We start from the raw sequence: 27,558 nt of genomic DNA on the forward strand, positions 1-27,558 counted from the left end.
CCGTGTTACAACCACTTGAAATCATGTTGGTGACGCGTCCATTTTTACAAGTAATTGATTAGGCTTTACACAGTGCATCACTTGTTTTACAGTTCCACTCGTAGATAGCCAAATAAATCGCTCGTATTCTCACCGATGGGTCCTCTTCAGTGTGATCCAGTACGGCCTCTTCTGATTAGGGCATACGACGTGTCCTGGGAGCACCACAATCAGGCCTGTTGTCGGTGAAAGTACCCCTTCCGAAGCCGTTGCGTAATTCTGGCGAAAAAGGTATGCGATGGAGTCGGACGTTGTGGTCAACGATCTTGGTAAAGGCGACGACAAGTTCCTCCATTACAGTGAGATTAATGTGGTGTCACTGCCAGACACTACACTTGCTAGGTGGTAGCCTTTAAATCGGCAACGGTCCGTTATTATACGTCGGACCCGCTTGTCGCCACTATCAGTGATTACAGACCTAGCGCCGCCACACAGCAGGTCTAGTCTAGAGAGACTCCCTAGCACTCGCCCCAGTTGTACAGCCGACTTTGCTAGCGATGGTCCACTGACGACATACGCTCTCATTTGCCCAGACGACAGTATAGCACAGCCTTCAGCTACGTCATTTGCTACGAACTAGCAAGGCGCCATATTCTTCAAGAATGTATTCTGAACAGTTAATATTGCGAATCATGTACCGTCAAGATTGACGTTCCTCATTAATGGATTAAAGTTAAGTATCAAGCTAATTACGTCCGCTTTCTGAATTCTAATTCCTTGTCATGTTCCAGACCTCCCTTCAGTATAGTCCTTGCCTCCTCACGCCAGCCTGCGTGAGCTAAAACGTGTGCATTTAGGCCTCCTCTCGTAACACGATGTTGGCTCTTCTGCCAACACAACAATTAACCATTCGGAAGGATTATGTCGATATATTCTGCAATTGTGCACTCAACCACTTCGCTCTAACATTCACAGACACGTGAATGAGGCTCGTACTAGGTCAGAGAGTGTGACGGATCAAAATTATTGTGTCGGTTTTCGTGTTGTCACGATTTAAGGTTATAGTTTCATTCTATTGTAATAGCAGTCAAAAAATAAGAAAAGTCAAGAAGAAAGATGTGATATTCACCCGTTCATTGTAACTAATGTCTATGTTAATGGACACGTGCTACACTCATGCTCATAAATTAAGGATAATACTAATACATGGTGAAACAACGCTCTGGTGGGCGGTTTGAGGGTTTAAATCACCTCGGGGAATGACCATGCGGTGCATTTGACCTGAATTCGTCTCACGGTTAAGCTGGCAGCAACCAACATACACAATGGTGTGTTGGTGCATGTCAGAGTACAGTGCAGCGAGTAAGTGTGCAAAAGTTTTCAGACGTGCTAATGGCGAATGTGTGTTGAAAATGGCTCAAAGAACACACATTGGCGACGTTATGAGGGGTAGAATACTAGGGCGACTGGAGGCTGTTCAAACACAGCAGGTCGTAGCACGGGCCCTCCGTGTGCCACAAAGTGTGATCTCAAGATTATGGCAACGATTCCAGCAGACAGGAAACAAGCCCAGGCGCTACAGTACGGGACGTCCACAGTGTACAACACCAAAAGAAGACCATCAGTGCCCGCAGACGGCCACAGAGTACTGCAGATAGCCTTGCTCGGAACCTTACCGCAGGCACTGGAACAGTTGTCTCCAGGCACACAGTCTACAGACGACTAAACAAACATGGTTTATTCGCCCAGAGACCTGCAGGGTGCATTCCACTGACCCCTAGCCACAGGAGAGCTCTTAAAGCTTGGTGCCCAGAACACTGTACAATGGTTGTTGGAACAGTGGTCCCAGGTTATGTTCACAGACGAGTCCAGGTATAGTCTGAACAGTGATTCTCGCAGGGTTTTCATCTAGCCTGAACCAGAACCAGATAACAAACCCTTAATGTCTTTGAAAGGGACCAGTATGGAGGTCGCGGTTTGATGGTGTAGGGTGGGATTATGATTGGCGCATGTACACCCCTGCATGTCTTTGACACAGGAACTGTAACGGGTCAGGTATATCGCGACGCCATTTTGCAGCAGTATGTCCGCCTTTTCGGGGTTCGGTGGGTCCCGCCCTCTTTCTGGTGGCCACTCAGAGCTGCCATCGTGGAGGACTACCTTGAAACAGAATATATCAGTCGAATGGAGTGGCCTGCCTGTTCTCCAGACCTAAACCTCATAGAGCACGTCTGGGATGCTGTCGGTCGACATATCGCTGCCCGTCTCCAACCCCTACGGCACTTCAGGAGCTCCGACAGGCACTGATGCAAGAATGGGAGGCTATAACATATCAGCTGCTCGACCACCTGATCCAGAGTATACCAACCCGTTGTTCGGCCTGTGTACGTGTGTATGGTGAACATATCCCATATTGATATCGGGTAAATGCGCAGGTAACAGTGGCGTTTTCTAGCACAAGTGTTTCGGAACGGTTTTCTCAACTTATCACCAATACCGTGGACATAAAAGGTCTGTGTTGTGTATGTTTCCTATGTGCCTATGCTATTAGCGCAAGTTTTGTGTAGTGCCACGCTGTGTGTCACCACGTTCTGCTGTTACCCTTAATTTATGGGCATGAGTGTAAAAAAAATTCGTACTGTGGCCATCCATGTAAGTATTCGTACAGAGACGGCAAAGATCATCCACACGTTGCTGGCGGACAGCAGAGTTTGGGCACGCCAGAGATCATCCTAGACGAGCTGGCCGTTAGGAGAGCAACTGAAGGCCACCAAATTCTTTATTTTAATTGTTAATAAAAATGGTAGCGCCCTACATTTGTCAGCATTAATGATTCCAGTATGGTATTGAAGAGGTTTCGAGTCAGTCACTACTGAGGAGCTGAGGAGATAGTGAGCTTGAGTCAGTAAGATGACATGCGTGATGATGCATTTGAACTAGCACACGTTTACAAGTGTCGCGATCGATATCTACCTGGAGCAAACTGTATCGATTATTTCGTCAGTGTGGAATTTTCCGTGATTTTGTTGGAAAATTACATAAGTTGTTCTTGGACGGAATTGAGTCTGAAATGCAAGGTTTGAAGAATGCAGTGAGTGATCTAGGTCATGATGACTATAACCATTTTCTGTTATTGTCATAGTCGGGATCCTCGTATTTGGGGTGATATTTGTCGACAGATCAAGTGATTTCATGTTGGTGTTGGCTTAGTCAAGAGTGGTTTGGACGCTGTGTCAGTGTTTGATAGTAAAACTCGTGAGTCGTTAAAGTACGACTTCAATAATTTCGTCTGAAGTGGTCCGAGTTGTCTTGCCTGTGCTATCAGTTAATGCACACACCAGTGGATGTGATGGTGCAAATGGTTAAGGGAGATTTATGAAGACACACTCAAAAGCTAGTTGAGTGTTACCCGTGAGTGTAACTTTTTGAGTATAGAGTCGTAATACGAGGAAGTAACGTTATTGTGGATGTGGAGTAACTGCCTATAGAGCATTATTCCCGAAGATTTTCTTAATAGGCGAATCAAGCACACGAACACACGGATCGGAGATGAGTTATCGTAGATTCTGTATTTTGGCTGTACGCATTGTTAGTGACGTTACCATTGAGACCACATTGCCTCTGCTTAACCATTTCAAAGAGGAAATTCCAGTAGCTACCATTACTCTGCACTAAAAGTGATGAGTGGCGATTACATTTAGGAATTGTTAATGGATACGTTACAGGCCAACATCTGAAGATACTGATATTATGAAAATCTGAGCTTTACGTTGCGACATAAAGTGGTGGTGGCACCTAGGATTTATTTTTTTGTTATTTTTGTATTTGTTGTTTATCTAGCTTAGTGTATGGATATTAGTTTTTTTGCAGTCACTCATTCAGAATAGGCGAATGTCATTGTAAAGCATTTACATTAACAAAAAATAAACCTTCATTCATAAAAAAATAATTTTTTACCCTCAAGTTATCATTTATCCAAGACAAACTTACAGTTACTAACTGTAAAAAAGGAGCGAATTTAAAACGGTAAGTAAAAGTTGTAGCACTGACATTTTGCGAGTAACTCAGTCACTCTAAAGCCGTCGGTAAGATCTAGACAATTGAAATGAGAATAGTTAAAAACAAAGATGCTCGTTTTAAAAACTAGGGCCTTATACCTTAAGACATTAAGCCAATTTCACAAGGGTTTGGAATTAAAACATTATGATTAATTAAATATTTACTAAAGAAGTAAACTGATTATATATATATATATATATATATATATATATATATATATATATATATATATGTGTGTGTGTGTGTGTGTGTGTGTGTGTGTGTGTGTGTATTGTAATACGTTTCAAGGATATAAAATGTAGACTGGCAATGGCAAGGAAAGCGTTTCTGAAGAAGTGAAATTTGTTAACATCGAATATAGATTTGTGTATCAGGAAGTCGTATCTGAAAGTATTTGTTTGGAGTGTAGCCATGTATGGAAGTGAAACATGGACGATAACCAGTTTGGACAAGAAGAGAATAGAAGCTTTCGAAATGTGGTGCTACAGAAGAATACTGAAGATAACGTGGATAGATCACGTAACTAATGAGGAGGTATTGAATAGGATTGGGGAGAAGAGAAGTTTGTGGCACAACTTGACTAGAAGAAGGGATCGGTTGGTAGGACATGTTTTGAGGCATCAAGGGATCACAAATTTAGCATTGGAGGGCAGCGTGGAGGGTAAAAATCGTAGAGGGAGACCGAGAGATGAGTACACTAAGCAGATTCAGAAGGATGTAGGTTGCCGTAGGTACTGGGAGATGAAGAAAATTGCACAGGATAGAGTAGCATGGAGAGCTGCATCAAACCAGTCTCAGGACTGAAGACAACAACAACAACAACTTCTGACTATCCACAACACATTCCGCAAGCAGTAAACCACATATACCCCTGAATGAACCTCCAGAATTTATCATTGTACAGCACGTAGTTGAGGAGATACGACATCATAAACATTGAACTGCCTGAAAATTAAACTGCACGGCGGCATTCGCTACAGAAATGGGTGAAAAATGTCTTCAGATCCATGAGAAATTTGTTACATATGTGTCCAATATATCTGACATGCTGCGACTGTTTTTATTACATGTTGTTGTTGTGGTCTTCAGTACAGAGACTGGTTTCCTGCAGCTCTCCATGCTACTCTATCCTGTGCAAGCTTCTTCATCTCCCAGTACCTACTGCAGCCTACATCCTTCTGAATCTGTTTCGTGTATTCATCTCTTGGTCTCACTCTGCGATTTTTACCCTCCACTCTTCCCCCAATACGAAATTGGTGATCACTTGATAATCCAGCATATGCCCTACCAACCGATCCCTTATTCTCGTCAAATTGTGCCACCAATTACTCTTCTCTCTAATTCTAATCAATACCTCCCCATTAGTTATATGATCTACCCATCTAATCTAGAGCATTCTTCTGTAGCGCCACATTTCGAAAGCTTCTATTCTCTTCTTGTGCAAACTATTTATTGTCCACGTTTCACTTCCATACTGGCTACACTCCATAAAAATACTTTCAGAAAGGACTTCCGTACACTTAAATCTATACTCGATGTTAACAGATCTCTCTTCTTCAGAAACGCTTTCCTTGCAATTGCCAGTCTACATTTTATATCCTCTCTACTTCGACCGTCATCAGTTGTTTTGCTCCCCAAACTCCTTTACTACTTTAAGTGTCTCATTTCCTAATCTAATTCCCTCAGCATCACCCGACTTAATTCGACTACATTGCATTATCCTCGTTTTGCTTTTTGTTGATGTTCATCTTATACCCTCCTTTCAAGACACTGTCCATTCCGTTCAACTGCTCTTCCAAGTCCTTTGCTGTCTCTGGCAGAATTACAATGTCATCGGCGAACCTCGAAGTTTTTATATCTTCTCCATGAATTTTAATACCGACTCCGAACTTTTCTTTTGTTTCCTTTACTGCTTGCTCAACATACAGATTGTATAACATTGGAGAGAGGCTACAATCCTGTCTCACTCTCTTCCCAACCACTCCTTCCCTTTGTTGTCCCTCGACTCTTATAACTGCCATCAGGTTTCTGTACAAATTGTAAATAGCCTTTCGCTCCCTGTATTTTACCCCTGCCACCTCGAGAATTTGAAAGAGAGTATTCCAGTCAACATAGTCAAAACCTTTCTCTAAGTCTACAAATGCTAGGAACGTAGGTTTGCCTTTCCTTAATCTTTCTTCTAAGGTGGGTCGTAAGGTCAGTATTGTCTCACGTGTTCAAACATTTCTACGGAATCCAAACTGATCTTCCCAGAGGTCGGATTTACCAGTTTTTCCATTCGTCTGTAAAGAATTCGCGTTAGTATTTTGCAGCTGGGATTTATTAAACTGATAGTTCGGTAATTTTCACATCTGTCAGCACCTGCTTTCTTTGGGATTGGAATTATTATATTCTTCTTGAAGTCTGAGGGTATTTCGCCTGTCGCATACATCTTGCTCACCAGCTGGTAGAGTTTTGTCAGTACTGGCTCTCCCAAGGCCCTCAGTAGTTCTAATGGAATGTTGTCTACTCCCGGGGCCTTGTTTCGACTCAGGTCTTTCAGTGCTCTGTCAAACTCTTCACGCAGTATGGTATCTCCCATTTCATCTTCATCTACATTATATTCTATTTCCATAATATTTTTCTCAAGTACATCGTCCTTGTATAGACCTTCTATATACTCCTTCCACCTTTCCGCCTTCCCTTCTTTGCTTAAAACTGGGTTTCCATCTGAGCTCTTGATATTCATACACGTGGTTCTCTTCTCTCCAAAGGTCTCTTTTATTTTCATGTAGGCAGTACCTATCTTACCCCTAGTGAGATAAGTTTCTACATCTTTACATTTGTCCTGTAGCCATCCCTGCTTAGCCAGTTTGCAGTTCCTGTCGATCTCGTTTTTGAGACGTTTGTATTCCTTTTTGCCTGCTTCATTTACTGCATTTTTATATTTTCTCCTTTCATCAATTAAATTCAATATTTCTTCTGTTACCCAAGGATTTCTAGCAGCCCTCGTCTTTTTACCTTCTTTATCCTCTGCTGCCTTCACTACTTCATCCCTCAGAGCTACCCATTCTTCTTCTACTGTATTTCTTTCCCCTATTCCTGTCAATTGTTCCCTTATGCTCTCCCTGAAACTTTGTACAACGTCTGGTTCTTTCAGTTTATCCAGGTCCCCTCTCCTTAATTTCCCACATTTTTGCAGTTTCTTCAGTTTTGATCTACAGGTCATAACCAATAGATTGTGGTCAGAGTCCACATCAGCCCCTGGAAATGTCTTACAACTTAAAACCTGGTTCCTAAATCTCTGTCTTACCATTATATAATCTATCTGATACCTTTTAGTATCTCCAGGGTTCTTCCATGTATACAACCTTCTTAAGTAAAAAGTGAAAATATCATGCTTAGTAAGGCCATTTTAAACGGATCTCAGTGCTTATTACGCCATAACTCCTGACCTATGTGTCATTAAATGATGCAATTCTTGCGAATCATTCTGTGATACATGTATCGCAATTGCAGGTAGGAGTAGACAAAAAGTAAATTAAAATCTCATGCTTCTTGAGTCAGTTTTACTGCATGTATAGCGAAAATGTAGTAAGCTATAAACCTTTTTAGTGTTGAAATCGGTCCAGTGGTTTAGGGGGATATGTGGAACATACATATATGCATGCTGCACATGTAAACGTACATCCATTTTTACAATATGTATTTATGTACGTAAGTACCACATCTCCTTCTAAATCATTGAACCTATTTGAACGAAACTTGGTACCCATTTCAGTTACCATCTGGGAATCATTACTGTGGAGTTCAGAACTACCTAAGCCCGAAGGGATGGGTGTGGGGGTGATACATCATTGCAGCCCACGACGTGCGAATACCCATACATTAGTAATCCAGTATTTGAGAATGAAACACTTGCAACAAACCTTAAAAACAATTTCAAACCGTTACGATATTTTTTTCACGGATAATCACGAAAACGTGAGGAAGGGATAAAAGTTTATTGCAGACTCCTTTCCTGCTGTTCATGTAGTTCAACTGTCACACGAAGCATGACGTTTTAATTTATAACTTCTTTACTACTAACGGTATTCGCAACACATTTTCCAACCAGTATTCACATGTACCACTGGATGTACCTGCGAAGTTATATCGTTGTATACCAAACAGTTCAGGTGATACGACGTCATAAACATTAAGCTGTGTGAAAATGTAACTACAGGGAGAAACTGCGTAGAGATGTGAGCGAAGCATGTGTACAATTACGTGTCAAATATATCTGGCATGCTTGTACGAGTGCCACGCCACGGGTAATAAGCACATCCTAAACCCATGGAACGATTACGACCAAATTTGACATACATGTTAGTTACGATCTGGAAAGGAATGCTGTGGGAGTAAGAACCATCTGCGTTCTATTTGTGTAAGTATGATAATGTGGAGAGAGAAGAGGGAAGGAGGAGATGGACACAGAGAGGGAGAGGGAGAAATGGATAAAGGGAGGGGTGAGAGGTGGACATGGGAAGAGGAAGGAAAGAGACAGATAAAGACATGGAGAGCAAGAGATGGGCAAAGAAAGGGAGATGGAAGAGGTAAGCAGAGAGAGAGGGAGGAATAGATGAGCAGAGAAAGGGAAAGAGGGAGATCAACAAGGAGAGGGAGCAGCAGGACAGAGATAGAGATAGCGAGAGGAGGAGTTGGAATTAGAGGAAGGTAGAGGAGATGGATATTGGGGGAAGCAGCAGTTGGTCAGAGGGTGGGAGGAGCAGATTGACGGAAAGCGGGGGAAGGGAGAGGGACTAATAAAATCCTGGTATAAATACATACCCAGGCAACACCGTTAATTTATCTAGTACATTCATTATACAAGTATATCGATTTTTACAATAAATATTGATTGAGGAGAATCGTAATGCTACCTTTTATAGGCAGATATCCGTGGATGTGTGTGTTAAGATATTTTTACCTACAAATATAAAACGTTAATCGGTGGAGACAAAAGTATCTGAAACTGTGAATCAACGCATCTGGATGCGTAGCGCTCTTGAAGTAACACAAAAATTCTTTTATGACTCCACCTGCTGACTTCAAGCTTCGGACGGTGTTCACGAAATATGTTTAACAGCTAGTTCGACAACCCACGCGCAAAGGAAATGTTTTAGACCTTGAAGCTACAGGTAGGCCTGACCTTACCGACAGTGCCCCTGTAGAGACAGGTCTTAGTGACCAACTTGTTTAACTAACGTTAAAAAAATCCACGAAGAAGGCTCTGAGAGTATTTTTGCTATACAAAGAACAGATACACAGATGTCAGCATCCGTGCGGCTGGTCCCGGCGGAGGTTCGAGTCCTCCCTAGGGCAAGGGTGTGTGTGTTTGTCCTTAGGATAATTTGTGTTATGTTGTGTGTAAGCTTAGGGACTGATGACCATAGCAATTAAGTCCCATAACATTTCACACACACTTTTTTTTTTTCAGCGTCCCAGTTACACTGTGAATGTACACTATTCAGTTCCAGTGCGATTTGCATACAGGAATTACTGGCAAATTTCAGTCTGATTGGAAATCGCGCTTTGGTGAAGTAGGTGGATTAAGGACGTAAAAGACCCGCCGTCGTTAAATAACAAATTTCTGAAAACGAAGTAGAGACTGTTATACTCTCAGTTCTAAAAAGAACCCGCAATCGGCGACAGGTAGAAATTAGTGGAAATTTTAGCGACTTTGAAAAAATCGATGTGTGAGCACGCTATAACCTTCATCGTCACGACCACAGAAAAAAATGTTGCTGAGAAACTGAGTTAATTTTAGTCCTACGGAGAATCGCTAAGCGGGAAGAAGGCTTTCATGCAGTCACTCGTTGACTATTCTGCTGTGGCAACAGAAGATAGCGAAAGGAAATGTGAAGTTCTTCTTTTAACGATTAAGAAATCATTCCTGCAAGAGAATCGTACAAACATACCGTCGTTTGACCAACGCACAAAATCCCGTATGCAGGAGATTGTAACAGGCACTCCTGGCATAGAGAAGCGGCTAAAAGAGATGAAAGCAAATAAGTCGCCAGATCCGGATGGAATCCAATTCAGTCTTACATTGTCTCCGGCAATCGCCTGTTTCTTAGCTTACATTTTTCTTGAGTTTCTCGCCCAGTACAAAGGCTAAAGTGACGGGAATATATACGGATGACTCTGGTATAATAGAAGAGTAAGAGACCAGAACCACAGAGTTACAGACCAACATCCATAACATCGGTTTGCTGCAGAATTCTTGAACATATTCTGAATTCTAAACTAAAAAAATGAGGTGACATTTTACTTTGCTTTTTACCATGAAGGTTCACCTGACGATGCGACTTGAAGCCGCGAAATGGGTCGTATTTTAATAAACAACAACTTTACCAGTGTAAGCAAAGATCTTCCTTTCAACAGCTTCGGTTGGCGACAATACAATGTAGTTTGTAATAACAAATTTCCATGAGGCAGCAAGGGCTTAGAAAGCATAGCCCGTGCGAAACTCAGCTTGCCCTTTCCTCACATGACACCCTGCGAACCATGGATGAAGAGGGAAAGGCAGATTCCATATTTCTAAATATCCATAAAGCGTTTGAAATGGTGTCCCACTGCAGATTTCTAACGAAGGTATGACCGTACTGACTATGTTCCCAGATATGTGGATGGCTCGAACACTTCTTAAGTAATGGAGCCCAATACGTTGTCTTCGACGGTGTGTGTTCACCACAGCCAAGTGTATGCTAAGGAGTGCCTCAGAGAAGGGTGATAGAGCCTCTGTTATTCTCTATATACGAGTGCAGCTAATCGCCGAGATCCAATGTAAGGTGTAATTATCATATGGCATTGAAACTTGATAGATATGTTAAAGCGCGAATGCGGAACCCATTTACGCTGGAAAAACCATTAGCGCTAATACGATTTATCACGGTAAGACCTCCATACTGTCATTTTAAAAGTCACAATGTGAGTGAACAGCATCGCTATCGAGAAGAAAGGCCTAGCGCTCCTAGTGAAATTATTTTATCTGAACGGCTGCAATTACAGCGCTGCACTGATGGAGTTTCGCCGACTGAAAGAGCTGAGTAGAGGATGTTATTAAATAGTTTAAAGAACAGGATAATGAATTTAGAAAACACGGGTGAGCTTGGTGCGGCACCTGGAAGAGGAAGGCGTCCGATCGCGGTGGAAGTCACTGATGAGGTCGCTGTTGCTGTAACTGATCCTGCAGACGGTGCTGGTACTCTTGCAGTGTCACGAGAATGGTCCGTCCCATGGTCAACAGCACGAAGCGTTTTTCGGTCTGTTTTATACTGGTACCCGGTACACACTGTGCAACGACGGAAATATCATGACAAGCAACAACATTCTGAATTTGTTCTTCGGTTTCTGCATGGAACTAAGTTGATGACATGGGGCCCCGCAATATTCAGTGGAGCTAAGGGGCACATGTTACACTACAGGGTGCAGTGGATTAATGTAGCTGCAGAATTTGGGGTATTGTTAAACCAGGTGCACGATGAGCCACTACACTCGCCATATGTGATTGTTTGGTGTGGATCCAAAAGCACCTTTATTCTAGGTCCGTTTGTCTTCGAAGAGAATACAGCCAGAGAGCCTAACGTGACGCCTGCACTTCATCGATACCTCCTTGTACAGCAAGTGATTCCCGCTTCGGAAGTACGCAACTATGTGGAAACCACTGTTTTCGTGCTAAATGGGGCAACGCCTCATGGCGCTCGCCCAGTGAAAGATCTGTTTAATGCAAGCTTGCATGGACGTGTTGTATCCGCTGGCCTACATGATCACGTGGTCTCAATCTCTGCGATTTTTGGCTCTGAGCTCCTGGACGAGTTTGGTCTGTACTTAATCTGAAGGTCAGAATACAGGAACACGTTGCCCAGATTCCACTGGAATTGCTGCGAACCCAGTGAGGTGGCGCAGTGGTTAGCACACTGGACTCGCATTCACGAGGACGTCAGTTCAATCCCGCGTCCGGACAGCCTGATTTACGTTTTCTGTGTTTTTCCTAAATCGCTTCAGGCAAATTCCGGGATGGTATGTTTGACAGGGCTCGGCCGACTTCCTTCCCCATCCTTCCTTCATCCGATGAGACCGGTGACCTCGCTGGTTTGTTCTCCTAGATCAGTCCAATCCAACTGCTGCGAGCAGCTGTTAGTCATGTAGTTTTATGGGTGAGGCATCTCGTCGACGTCTCTAGTGGTCATATTGAACAAATTTTGTAAGCGGCCATAGATAACAAAGTCACAATTACTCCTTTCTCACTTGTTTGTCCTTTTCTTCCCGCATCTCGTCCCAGATCCATTACATAGCGAAACATTTCTATACGCCTTTTTTCCATTCACAGCGCCAGATTTTCACCTGATGGCTACAACTGGATCTAAAATTTTTGCAGAGATAATTGGTTTTGCATTAACAATTAACATTTCTACCATGTTTCGGTGCCATACGATAATCACACCTCACACTGGAGCACTGTGAGTAGCTGCACTTTATTTATAACCACGTCGTAGATAAATGATATGATAGACGGGGTGGTCTGCAATCCGCAGCTGTTTGCTGATGAAGCTGCTTGCTGTAAATATAGAAAAATGTAAGTTAATGCAGATGATCAGGAAAAGAAAACCATTAGTAGTGTGGTACTTGACTCAGACATATCGATTAAATATCTAGTCGTAACGTTGCAAAGCGATATGAAATGGAACGAAAAGTAGTATAGAAGGCGAATGTTCGCTTTCGGTTTATTTGTAGGATTTCAGGAAAGACTAGCTCATCTATAGAAGATACCGTGCAAAGACTACTAGTACGACGCTTTCTAGAGTACTACTAGAGTGTTTGGGATCCCCACCAGATCAGATGAAAGACATACATCACTGCAATTCACATAAGTGTTGCTACATTTGTTACCAGTAGCTTTGATCAATCTGCGAGTATTACTGATATGCTTTGAGGGCTCAAGTGAGAATTCTGGGAGGGATACGAAGCTATTTTCGCGAAACGTCTGGCACGATGGTTTAATTTACAAGCTATATCAAATAGTGTGACCAGTACACATACTCTGGATCACTGACTTTCCTTACAGGACAACAGTTCTTCGTAAGGAACAGGGTCAAGTTCAGCTTTACACAGCAGACTGCAGCAGGAGTCCCGCAAGGCTCGGACTTAGGTCCTGTCCTTTATACCATGTACACGAATGACATCGTCGGAGGGATTCTCTCTATGCCGATAACACAACCATTTATAAAAGTAGTCACAGCCTCCTACAAATACATATTTAGCACCACCTGGGCAAGATTACGCAATGGTGTAATAGATTGAAAACCAAGATCAACCCCACAAAATGCGAAGCGATCTATTTTACTCCCAAAATCAAGATGCCTGATCGTCAGTTCGCCATTGACGGCGGGGAATTGATTTGGACAAATTCTTCAAATGTTCAAATGTGTGTGAAATTTTATGGGACTTAACTGCTAATGTCATCAGTCCCTAAGCTTACACACTAGTTAACCTAAATTATCCTAAGGATAAACAGACTCACCCATGCCCGAGGGAGGACTCGAACCTACGCCGGGACCAGCCGTACAGTCCATGACTGAAGCGCCTTAGACCGCTCTGCTAGTTCCGCGCGGCGATTTCTTTAATTTACCTAGGCCTTGAGACTGGCCGACGCCTAACGTGGAACGAGCATCTCACCACTGTCACAAACAAAGTCTGCGCACTTTTCTGTAGGCTGTATCCCCTCCTGGCAGATGACGGACTAACGTTCAGTGCAAACACCTCATCTGGCGCCAGCTCATACTTCCGTTCATGTTGTATGGATCGAAAATGTGATCTGTGGCATCAGACACAGCACTAACAAGACTGCAGCCTCTCAAAATTTTTCCGTTTCATCTCGCGCTGTCTGATATGTACCCAACACAAGAGACCTTTTAGGCCAACACGCCATCTACACTCTCATTCAGTCATTAAGTCCACGTAACGTTATGAAACAACACATACTTCCCTCACGTTCACATTCAAAGTTTAGTAGAAGAACCACCAGAAGCTTCTCACAGACAGCTAATATAACAGTCACGCACCGTTTTAGGGACGAATAGCACACACACAAAACACCAAACACAAGCTACCGTGCACACTGAAAAAACACACACACACACACACACACAAAATCACAATTCCTCATTTTCACGACATCCCCTAATGCATTGCGAAGTCAGATGGGCACAGCCCAGTGGTATTTCAGATACAACACATCACAACCATAGCCTCACGAAACACGATTGAAAAGATTTAGAGGATCGACATTACACGTTGACTGCAGAATGATTTTCCTGCCGCCAACGTACGTTTCGTGTAGTGACCATGCAGATAAGATGAAAGGAATCAGAGCCCATACGAAGGTCTACAGATAGTCATTATTCTCTCACCCTGTTTAGAAGTGGAGCAGAAAATGAAAAGACTTGTAGATCTACAAGGTACCCTCCGCCATGCAGCACACAGTGAGCTGATGGTATGTAGCTGGATGTAGATGTAGATCAAAGAACACCATGTGCAATTGGCAAATGGGCGTCGTCGTATAGTAAAAAAACCTCTTATATTGACTTTTCTTACGTCTCGCTGAACACATTAGCACAGATGCACCACTGACGAGTTAAAGCGTTACTTTCACTGCCCATCGCCACATCGTACCCCGCCTGATAACGTTCTGAGCGCGTGGCGCACTAAAGAAAAAGTATGGCTGTTTCAGCCGAGCAGAGACGAACGGTACTCACACATGCTGCAATTGGAGAAATTCTCTGACAAAACTGACACTGAAAACGACAGATTCTTTTGGCCCGATTCCTGGAAATGAACGTCGGGGCTACGGCAAAGTGGTCAGTTGCACATGTGCTAATGTCGTAACAATGCTTAGAGAGTGGTTGATGGACGGTGGAACCACGAGTAGTCAACAAGATGTGTGACTTCGGCGCCTTATGACACAGCGTGGAGGTTGTAGTCTTGTCCACTCCGTATAACAGGATGGACGGTGATCTATGGCAGATCTGGCGACACATTGCAGTGCTGGTCAGGCATTAGAGTTCTTGACTACAGTGTTTCGAGAACATTATTGAACACGGGGCTTCGCAATAGACAATTACAACGTGTTCTCGCGTTAATCCATCTGTTTCTCAATTTCGGCTGCAGTGACGAAATCACTGCGACTGGACAGTGAATCAATGAAAACATGCTGCCTGGTCACATAAATCACGTTACTTGTTACACCACGTTATTTGTCGTGTCCGGGTACGATGTCATCCAGGAGAGCAACTTGAAACGTCCCCTTAGAAAAATTATACACGACCCTTACCTCACAAAAATCTTCGTTACTCAAGCTACTGCAATACACCGAGCGCCACTACTGCTAGCTAAATAAAAATTCAAACTACTGAAAGCACTAACTACTGATAGGCATAGTTAGCAAATGAAAGAATTTAATACAGAACAAACAATGTATTTACCTTAATAGTCATATCAGTTCATGACACCAATTCTTACAAATTTCAAAACTCCGCCATCTCTCTCCCCACGTCCACCACTGCTGGCGGCTCACTTCCAACTGCGCAACGCTACGCGCTGTTAGCATGCAGCTGCCGCTGCCCGACACTACAATGGCAGACAACAATGCAAAGTAGCCACAGACTGCGCACAGCACAGCCAGAGATTTTTCATACAGAGCGCTATGTGGTGTTACCAATAAGAAAACCTAAACAGCCTACTTACACTTACACGAAAGAAGCAATGCGTTATCTGCCAGCGTCAGTTGGGTATTGATGCTGGTGGCTGAAACATGTGTCCTCATACTATGTATGAAGAATTCTCCTTTTGATCATCAATAAACAAGAATTTTTGAAGAGCAATTGAGCAGTTATTGTAGTGACCTATTCAGTAGTGGCTTAGTCTCCTTATGGTGGCATTCCTCCCGTGCGACTTCAAATCGCACCTTAAGGCACCCTATTGTACGCTATCTGCATCCCTTCATGCTTGATGTCTTCTCCGAGACTGATAACGTCTCCAGCAGGATAGCTGTTCCTAGAACGAGATCAGAATGGCGCTGTAGTAGTTTGAGGAGCATTGCATTGAACAGACTTCGATTTCATGTCCAACAAATTGATCTGATCTTACCCTAATGGAGCACTTCAGGTGGACCAACACGTTATTATGCGGACTGCTTATAATATTTTGGTTCATCATTGTATGTTTTCGATACAAAACGCTCATCGGAAATCAACTACTTCTGCTTCCCTTCATTTCTGTGTGTAATTGAAGTTAGGAATATCTCTGGGCTTTCAGGCCCATTCAGTTGATTGTTGCCCGTTCTCGGATGATAACTGAACCACCCCAGCTACAATATACGTATGGGCAGGACTGTAGTACAGCCTGTAGTGAAAGTATAAGTTTTTCGTTAGTTTTGTTAAATCTACTTGATTGCTTTACGTATAATCTTCGTACAAATTCACATTTCCTGTATACATACGCTGAAACATCCGATGTAACTAAACGTGCAACCTCTCTCTCTCTCTCTCTATAACAGCCAGTCTAATGTTTTTGGTTCTCAAAGACAATCCTCAAAGGACCTAAATTCAGCGGAAGGAAGAGACCGAAATGGCTGAACATTCAAAACCAGAGCATTGTAGTGAAGGGAGAGGCATTTTTACGCAGCGGTGTACACCGTAAAGAGACGTGTGGCATTGTCTTTGAGAATTAACAGAGATGAACATCAGCCGCATACGGATGTCAACGACGACAGGTGAAAATTTTTACCGGGCCGGGACTCGCCTTGACCGCCTCTGTTATCGTGGCACGTTTCCCATCCGGCCCAAATACCTGTCTTTTTCGTATGCAGGTAGCGTCCCTGTCAATTCTCCTCCTGCTGGCAGTTAAACCTGATCACTACAGGAGTTCGGATGTAATGTGCACCCGTGATGAAATAATGGTAAGAGTCATCGCGCTCATAGACGTGAAAATATATCATATATATTGTGACCTCTGAAATTTTCCCGGCGTATTTGTTCTTCTAATAATTTCCGGGTATGCAGCCGGATCCCATCGACATTCTGCCACGATATTTCGGCCCAGAGACGTCCGGCCATCATCAGGTGAGTACACAACTACTGCAGTTGTGTACTCACCTGATTATGGCCGGACGTCTCTGGGTCGAAATATCGTGGCAGAATGTCGATGGGATCCGGCTGCATACCCGGAAATTATGAGAAGACCATATATATTAATTGACAGAAAAAACTACACCACCAAGATGGTGTTGTGCGACGTGGATAAAAGCTGAGGCGTATTTCGCGCGAATCATATGAGGGTGCCGCTAGTAGCGGTACTATAAGGCTGCAAATAAGGTCCTTTAAACACACATTGTAGCGTTGGTGAGCGTTTGTTACCTTAGAGACTGGATGTAGTGAGCTTATGTTGGGGAAGAATGCCTTTAAGATATCAAAGGCGCATTTATTAACACCCCATTGAATTTGCACAAGGTCGTGGTATAGGGTTACGAGAATCTGGATGTTCCTTCTGCGATCCTGCACAAAGAGCTGGCTTGAATGTAACCACTGTACATGATTTCTGGCACTGACGGTCACGAGAACGCACAATCCCTAGAAAATCGGATTCAGGACGGCACCGTTGTACTACTGACGGGAAAGACCACCAGCGTAAAGATTTGAAAACAAATCCATCAACAGGTCCGAATGGAATCCCAGTTCCATTTTACAAAGAGAACTCTGCTGTATAATATGCTACTCAAATGGTAAAGCAGTACTCAATTTGTAACTATGAGTCCAATCTATGTGAGAAAACAATTTTGTTTAATCATGTCTTCATTATCAAATTAACTGAACCGTGTCAATAAAGAAATTATCGTGATAAATGTTTGCCTCTCTCAAACTCATGATAAATCACGTGCTAGCAAGCAACGCAGCGAAATAATTCGTGAATCTCTTCATAGCTCTGAAATAAATTTTTACAAATGGTTCAAATGACTCTGAGCACTATGGGACTTAACTTCTGAGGTCATCAGTCCCGTAGAACTTAGAACTACTTAAACCTAACTAACCTAAGGACATCACACACATCCATGCCCGAGGCAGGATTGCAAAGTTTCAGACCAATGTCCCTAACTTCTGCTTGCTGCAGAATCCTGTATCACATTCTCAGTTCGAATGTAATAAAATTTCTTGAGGCTATGAAGCTTGCCCTTGTAACACATGATGTACAAGTGAACTAAGGATGAAGGGCAACAGGCAGATTCTATATGTCTAGATTTCCGTAAAGCATTTGACACGGTGCCCTATTGCAGGCTGTTAAGGGAGATACGAGCATATGGAATAAGTTCACAGACATGTGAGTGGCTCGAAGATTTCTTAAATAATAGAACCCAGTATGTTGTCTTCGACGGAGAGTGTTCATCAGAAACAAGGGCATCGTCAAGAGTGCCAAGGAAAGCGTGATAGGACCGCTGTCGTTGTCTATGTACATAAGTGATTTTGCGGTAAAGTGTCGAATTACAAAACGACTTACACAAAATTGCCAGTAGGTGTGAGGAATGACAGTTAGCCCTAAATACTGAAAAATATAAGATAATGCAGATGAGGAGGAAGAGAAAACCTGCAGTGTCCGGACACTGTACTACTAGTGTCCAACTTGACACAATTAAGTCGTGTAAATATCTAGGCGTTACGTTGCAAAGCGATATGAGGTGGAACGAATATCTGAAAACCGTGGTAGGGAAGACAAATGGTCGGCTTCGGTTTATTGGGAGAATTTTAGGAATGAGTGGTTCACCCGTAAAGGAGACCGCATATAGGACGCTGGTGGGACCTATTCTTGAGTACTGCTCGAGTATTTATAATCCGTGTCAGGTCGGATTGAAGGAACACATAGAGCAATTCAGAGGAGATTCAAATGGCTCTGAGCACTATGGGACTTAACATCAGAGCTCATCAGTCCCCAAGAACTTAGAACTATTTAAACCTAACTAACCTAAGAACATCACACACATCCATGCCCGAGGCAGGATTCGAACCTGCGACTGTAGCGGTCCCGAGGTTCCAGACTGAAGCACCTAGAACCGCCCGGCCACAGCGGACGGCTTCAGACGAGGGCTGCTAGTTTTGTTACTAGTAGGTTCGAACAAAACGTAAGTTTTACGGAGATGCTTTGGGAACTCAAATGGGAATCCCCGGAGGAAGTCGGCATTCTTTTCGTGAAACGCTATTGAGAAAATTTAGAGAAACCGCACTTGAAGCAACTCCAGCGTAATCCACAAACAACATTAACTGTCCCTGTACTGACCGAACAAGTGAAACAGGCATGGAACTCCATCCCACAAACTGGTACCTGGCACCTGTACAGCAAATGCCTGCACGTTTGCGCGCTTGCATTCAACATTCCGCAGTTACACCGGTTATTAATGTACCAGCATTCCACTTTTGTAATGGCTTATTTTGAGCTTAGACTAATCCGTGATTTTGCGATGTTAATCACTTAAATATGCTACCCAGACAAATGTATTTTAGAAATTTTTATTACTCTGCATTCATTGTTTTTGGTATTGTAATTATTTCTCCGCCAGTATACGGCTGCTGTCTGTTCTGTCGGACATATCCTCCACAAGAGACATCGCGCATATACATTGTGTTTCTTTTATCTTGAGACAGATAGATATCTAAAAAACGACACAACCTACGAAAAAAAATTCCAAGTTAAAAATGTCAGTAAAATGATCATCTGTCCCAGCTGCAGCTCAGCATCTCCTAACCACTGTCCCGTGTGAGTGGGGTCAAATTTTTGTTTTCAGGTGGGAATCCCCCATTTTTGTAGCATATTCGGAAACTATGCCAAGAAATACGTACTATTTAATGATACCATTTATCCCATTTTTGGTAGATGGCTTTGTAATCTACAAGTATCAAGTGTGCCTATTTTTACAATCAACAACCGACGTACTTGATTCCACTTTTCATTTTCGATGTAAATATAAGCCTTTGTGTTCTAACGCCTGATATTTTGTGTTCGAAATTTACTTCAGTGTTGCAGATTTAATTATACACCTCAGTATGGTCAGCCTAGCAAGAAACCCTCTTTAACATGATCCACGAACAACATGGGTGTAATATTTTTTTTGTTTCCGTCAGGGTGCTTGATGTCATCTAGCCCCTTGCCTCTCGCCATTCGCGTGCTTGATTTCGGTGGTTCCCCCTGCCTTCCGTCATTGGGGCGTTTGATTTCGCTGAGTCCCTTTGCTTCTCATCATAACTGTAACTCAGACCCTCAAACACAAAGGTTTACGTTTACATGGTAAATAAAATGCGTACTTGAAATTTGTCGTTTACAGCGTCATGTGTAAAACAATGGTTTCAGTGAACCGCACGTAGATTTTTGGTACAGAACCCAAATACGCAATAGAAATGAGGGTTTCTATTGTTTCATTGCAAAATCAGGCGTACTTGAAATTTGTCGTTTACAGCGTCATCTGTAAAACAATGGTTTCAGTGAACCGCACGTAGATTTTTGGTATATAACCCAAATACGCAATAGAAATGGGGGATTCTATTGAAAATACGAAGTTGATCTGAACCATGCAGGAGGGGTGGTTAGGAGGTGGCTAATTCCAGCACAAACTAATATTAAATTTTTACTTATAACATTTTTTTTCGTACGATACGTCGTTTTCAAGATATTTAGCTGTCTCAAGTTCATACAGACAGCCAGTATATGTGTGTATAACGTCGTTTTCTTTGGGAACTGTTACTGAAAATTTCCATGAAGTATAATGGTGACAATCTGCTAAACTTGATGAGTTCGTTATCGTTTAGACACTCATAAGATCTCTTCTTTAAAAACTTCAAACGAAAAGTCAAACACATATTCGACATTTCTCGCAAACCAACAACAGACATTATTACCCACAACCAGTCATGCAACCCAAGAGCACACAAGCTCGCATATTTTCATTTTATGTTGCACAGACTAAACAACTTACCATTCAAAAAAGAAAAAAAATTGAGGAAAAACTAGATATTCTCCAAAATGTAGCTTTAAGTAATCGTTACCCCAAAAACTTAGAAAACACATTATTCAAAAAGAAAACCTATCAAACACATGCCAGTCCCATAGATGAAATAACTTTAACCAGAGACAAAAACGGACCACAGAAAAATGAAGTTCTTGTATGGCCATATCTAAGTATTACTTGCAACAAAATTACTCATGTTTAAACAATACAAAATTATACATCAGATATAGAACCACTAACAATCTACAACGATTATAGAGACACATACCACGTAAATCAGACCCGTTTTAGCAATCAGGAACCTACAAAATTAACTGTTAAGAATGGCCATAATTTTCTATCGGACAAACAGGAAGAAAAATTAGTACACAATTTAAAGTACACACAACAATAAGAGACAATAACTCATCCATATTTGCTGCACGCTTGAAAGACACCACCCACAAAATACGTAATATTGATGAATCACTTAAAATAACACATAAGTTAGAGAAAGAAAAAATCATGGATCTAATCGAAGAAATTGAAATTTACATCCATCTAAAAGATCAGTCAGACAGAGTTTTAAATGAGCAAAAATACCTGTGAAATGCGAAATTCCTAGAAAAAATTTTACCGGTCCTACGACGAAGCATTACAGAACCATAGAATGTAAAATTATCGCTACACTCATTAATAAATAAGAATGTAGTACGAAACATCACGGAACCATAAAGCAGTTTTTACTAGACTCTCAAGTTTTCTGTGCTTCTTCATTAGAGTACTGTAATAGATTAAATACATACGAACTTTGTACGAACTATTAAAAACTTACGTGCTCCCACAGTAAAAGAACAAATATTTACAAGTTATTTTAAAGAAATTACATACAGTGATATTTATACACAATGATGAGCGATAATTAAACATAACTGAAAACAAAAACGTATACAAGTTAATTAACAAATTTCTGTAAAACAATTAAAACCTTCCCAGCTTTAAGTACGTTAAAACATGGGCCTTATATATAACAGCTTTGCAACTACTGCTCAAAAGTAACGTTCTTCTAAAATAGCGTTAAACGTCTCGGATTTATTTTATGAGCGTAACATTCTCTGAATATTGTATAGGATGAGGAAGCCTATATATCAAAATTAAATTACTGGTAAAATCTAGCTGATGAACCCATTGCCACTAGCACTTTTTTAAATAACTTTTAAAGATATTTCTTGTTCCGGCCATACTCAACTTCAGTAATCGTAAAATTGCAAACCTATATGTAAATCCTTTCGATGTACCATTACACCTTGACGTAGTGCTTTCCGTGCTATAGCGCAATTATGTTTGCATTAACGTAAATAAAATTGTTATGATTAAAACTATAACAATTTTCGACAGAATTGGAGATTCTGTGCAGATTTGAGTTAGATTGAGCGTATTCTAAAGAAAGGCATAGCAATGGTAGAAATTTGCGTAAGTGGTACAAAACAACACAGAACACAATGTAACGCTATCAGTTCCACGGGTCACTCTTCTGTCGTGAGACAACAAGTGGACAACTGATGTAACGGTGCTGCATATTCCGGTATACTTGAGAGACACGGTTTTTCTGCTAGCAATAAACAACAAGATAGCTTAACAACGGGACTCTCATTTAGGCTAACAGTGGAGATCAGACAAGAGGTGGTGGTGTGTAGCGATAGCAACATTCGGTTTCAGAAGCATAAAGGGCAACCTGTTTTCACCTATTTCATTCACCTCAGCTATCTTTGCCCTGATCCTACCACAATCACAATGCTTTTGTCAAACAATACTGAACATATGGGTACAAGGTGAAAAGTTCTGGGTCTGTCCTAGACGTGAAGCTAAATCCCTGAAATTTTGTTCCTGATATGTTGGAACATGTTGCATAGTAACTTAAGTTAAAGTCGGTGGTTTATCGCAAGCGGAAATTCATCCAACAGAATTTAAAGTCACACAGAGTCTGCTGCTTCATTTTCAACAACTAAGACTTCTCTTCGAAGATGATCTGCACGAAGGGGGTCCCAAAATTGTAGGCACGGATGGAAATATGCAGAGGCCGAAAAGCCACTGACAACTTAAAACCCAGAAACTTCCTTTGTCCCGAGTTCGAGTCTCGATCCGGCACACAGTTTTAATTTGCCAGGAAGTTTCATATCAGCACACACTCCGCTGCGGAGTGAAAATCTCATTCTCTAAACCCAGAAAATCTGAGGGCAATATGTAAAAATACATTTATTTCTCATAATAGGAAAATCACCCAATTACACCATGGCAAAATCTTGTATTCTGACATTGTCCACGACTAACCAGTTTGGTCCTCGTTTCGAGAAACTTGTTTAGCATGCATGTTGTTGGCATAGTATCCTACTTTCCTTGCAACTCTGACTTCTCATAAGTCCAATGCACACTCATTTTACTGACTGTAATGCTAGACCTATAGAGTTCATATGTTTTATTTTTTATTTTTATTTAATTAATTTATTTATTTTTGAGTGATGCTGCCCGGCATGAATTCCTCTCCTATGCCAACCTCTTCATCCCAGATTAGCACTTGCAACCTACGTCCTCAATTATTTGCTGAACATATTCCACTCTCTGTCTTCCTCTACAGTTTTTGCCGTCTACAGCTCCTTCCTTCCCCGATGTCTTAACATAGGCCCTTTCATCGTGTCCCTTCTCCTTGTCAGTGTTTTCCACATATTCTTTCCCTTTCCGATTCTGTGCAGAACCTCCCCAATCCTTACCTTATCAGTCCACCTAACTTTCAGCATTCGTCTGTAGCACCACGTCTCAAATGTTTCGATTCTATTCTGTACCGTTTTTCCCTCAGTCCATATTTCACTATCCTACAGTGCTGTGCTCCAAACGTACGTTCTCTAAAATTTATTCCTCAAATGAAGACCCGTGTTTTATACTAGTAGATTTCTCCTGACCATAAATGCCCCTTTTGCCAATGCTTTAGTTATCGCTATTAAAGTGGGATAGCGACTGCACAATTCTGCTTGTAAGAACAGAGCTATAGCCGCACACTAGAAAAAATATTTTTGAGCTCTTACTTCCCCAATATATTACAAGTAGCCTTGAGGACTACGGAGTCGCTGGAAAAAGAGAATGTTACTGCTTAGAACGTGTCTGAGCCCGTGAAATCGAGGTATGTGTGTAACGTGTTCATGGGTATTTATGTGAAACTAATTAAGAGTCTTCGCCACATGAACGCTTTCGATTAATACATGGTACCTTACAACTTGCACAATTACTATGTGATATATATTTTATTTGCTACCTGACGTATTTAAAAGGGATGAACTCACTTCAAAGTATGAGCCACGCTTTAAGCACTATGACTAAAATGCGTAATGCCAGACTGACGGACAATCATCAGTTTCCCTTATGTCACTTTAGTTTCAGCTTGAGATCAACGTGATTCTCTGTTTCTCTGAGTTGTACCGCGGTTAATTTGTTATTAAGGTGTTTAATTGCTCCAAGTGAACTCAAAACGCCGAGGAGGAAGTGTTTATTTCAAGAAAAATATGCAGACGACAGGTTCGTCATAAAACGAGGGAGGCGTGACTATGACGCAGATGTGTAATTTGTAAGTGAAACGATATTTTTTTGTGGATCGGGAAGAACTGACATTAAGTATCATTTATCTGACATAAAACACAAATCAATCGTGCACTCTGGAAGCACTTAAAAATGGACAGTTACTTTGTTTCAAATTCATTCAAACAGGGGCAATAAGTAACAGCAGCGAAATTTAACATCATTATGTCTTTGAAATCAGTGAACTGTACTTTAACGCTAAGCTCCAAACTCTTTAATGTTCCGAAGCCACAAAAAATGTGACGTTGGGCATAGCAAAATCAACAGCAATTGTAAAATATTTGTTTTCGCTCGATATTGTCATACAAATGTACAGTGATCTTTCAAAGCTCATTTTCTTTATTTATTTATTTTTTTGTTTGTAATACCTGCAGCTGCTCGCTACTAAAACTAATTGCGGCATTTACTCCAATCTTTCACCTTTCTGAGCTTGAGGGAAGTAGCTCAATTTGTCCAGATATCTCCTTCCCAAATTACGTCAATTTTTAGTCAATGTGAGAGAAATGTTCCGTATGTCCTACAGAAATTATGGCAACCCGAGATGCATAAAAATGCTGGACGTAGAGTTAGTGCGAAATAGGGGCGAACAATGCCTACTTATAATCTTAAGTTCGGTTTTGTTCAATAGCAAAAATCCCACAACCAGCTACACACAGATAGTGCTCGCAGACCGGCACGGAGTTGTCCAGCGTGCTCAGACCAGCATTCACCCGCTGGTGGGGTTGAATGGTGCGTTTCTATTGGTTTCCTGGGGGAAGTGGTGGGTAGAGGAGGCAGAGGGTATCTACTCTACCCCCAGTCGCCCTCATTCTGTTGTCAAACACAGTAGTGTGGGGTCGATCGTCTTGATCTCGCTCTTGCGCGTCAGTTTGTTCCTTTTTCTGTGTGCATGTTACAAGTTTAGATTAAAAAAATGAAACATTCAGCAGCAGCATCGAGCACCGTCGGTAAAGTTAGTGGTGGTGAACGGCAGAGACCGTTAGAGCATGATGGGGAATTACCTGGCTAGTACAAATTCAAATCGGTTACTGTAACTTTACTATTCCATTAAGAATTTCGTAGTATTGAATACATTTCTTCTTATTGTTTCAGTGCATATCCACCAACACCAAAGCGTGGATGAAATAAACGCTATGGTGCAACATCAGGGACCGTGGCAGGAGCTGCTGCATCAACAGCAGCAGCATCGGTAGCTTTGCAAATATATATTCCTTCTATGTGGTATTGGTGTGACCAGAGGGTCTGTAGATGATTTCGAGGGATCGAAATCAGTGACTGTAACTTTTCTTCACGAAGGGTTTCGTCTTGAATACGTATCTTATTTTTGCAGCATATATCCAGCGGGTAACTGAAGAGGGCGAGAGGCATCAGCTGCAGCAGCATCAACAGCAACAGTGGATGCAGCAGCAATATCGTCGTAAGTAGAATATATATCTGTCATCAAATACGTAATTTGTTGCGACCATAGAGTCTGACGTTGTTGTAAATGATTTCGAGGGACCAAAATCGATAAATGTTACCTTTTCACTAAGAATTTCGTATTGTTGCACTATTTGTCGTATATGTGTAATTTGTTTTAAAAAAATTATATCACTTACTTAATGTGTTTTTATTTCTATAGATGATTTCTAGGATCAAAATCGATAAACGTTACAAACGTTCACAAATAATTTCATATTGTTTCAGTACATATATCGATTAATTTTTTTCATCTCCATAGTGCGGTGTATGTAATAAAATGTCATCGCATATTCTTTGTTGCTATAAATGATTTCCTGTCATACAAAGAGGGGGGACAGAGAGGGGTATGTGCAGGAGATATGCAGGGAACATCGCAAATCTCTTGTGAGTGTATGTTCTAAAAAAAATATTTGTTTCCTGTAGTTTTTGTGTGTATATGTTTTTATTATTAGATCATTATGTTGTAGGCGATTTAGGACAGCTGGACAGATGGATCTTTCCAAATTGAGGCAATGGCGAAATGCCGCAATGGGTGGAGGAGATGGTGGAAGACCTTCGTCGTCGTGAGGAGATGTGGGAGATGCCAAGGAGTCAGAGTAAAATCGATAATACATACTCACTGTGCTTACAAATAATCAGTGTTCTTTACTTCCCTATAGCAGCAATATATGTCTAGAACGTTATAGTTAACCTTTTTTTCGTTATTCCACAGCGGCTGCTCCAGGGGATTCCCACAATACGCTGTGGCTCGGGTACCATAGGCGGCGAAATCTGTAATATCGAGACGGGATCCTGCAAGGCATTCTTCTCCAGCAAGGGCGCCGTTAGTCGCCGCCCGAGAAGCCGCTGCCGCCGCATCGCTGCCACCCTAGCACCACTCTGGCGTTGATGAACCGCTCTCCCTCACGTTAGTGAGTAACGGCTGTAGCAACCAGGCTGCTCGCAATGTCCTGATTCCGCAGCGTCTCCTCCTCCTCCTCCTGCCCCGCCACCAAATCCTCGCCAATCACGTGAGGTACTGCACATATTCCCCAACACATCACCGCAAGCAACTGCGTCACCTACTTGTAATTATGTTACTGGTAATAGAGATGATCCTATGGTTACTGGCAGTTTCCTTTAGTTTTAGTGTAGGACATCAGGTCAGTGACACCACACTGCAGTTAAAATACTCGGTGATTGCAGACGCCTTTGAGGAGCGAATCTCGTACACGAGGATTGAGGATCTGGCGACCCTGTCTGTTTTCTTATTGTGTACCTTCCTGTCTTGGAAACGGAGCTCCTCAAGGTAGTCACTGACCCGCGCGATTCCGCCATTAAATACAGTGCGGTGCTCTGCGTCGAACTATGGCACTCCCACCCTCCTTCCCCCATCAATGTTGATT

Source organism: Schistocerca gregaria, chromosome 5 (genome assembly GCF_023897955.1).
Source record: "Schistocerca gregaria isolate iqSchGreg1 chromosome 5, iqSchGreg1.2, whole genome shotgun sequence".
Taxonomy (NCBI): domain Eukaryota; kingdom Metazoa; phylum Arthropoda; class Insecta; order Orthoptera; family Acrididae; genus Schistocerca; species Schistocerca gregaria.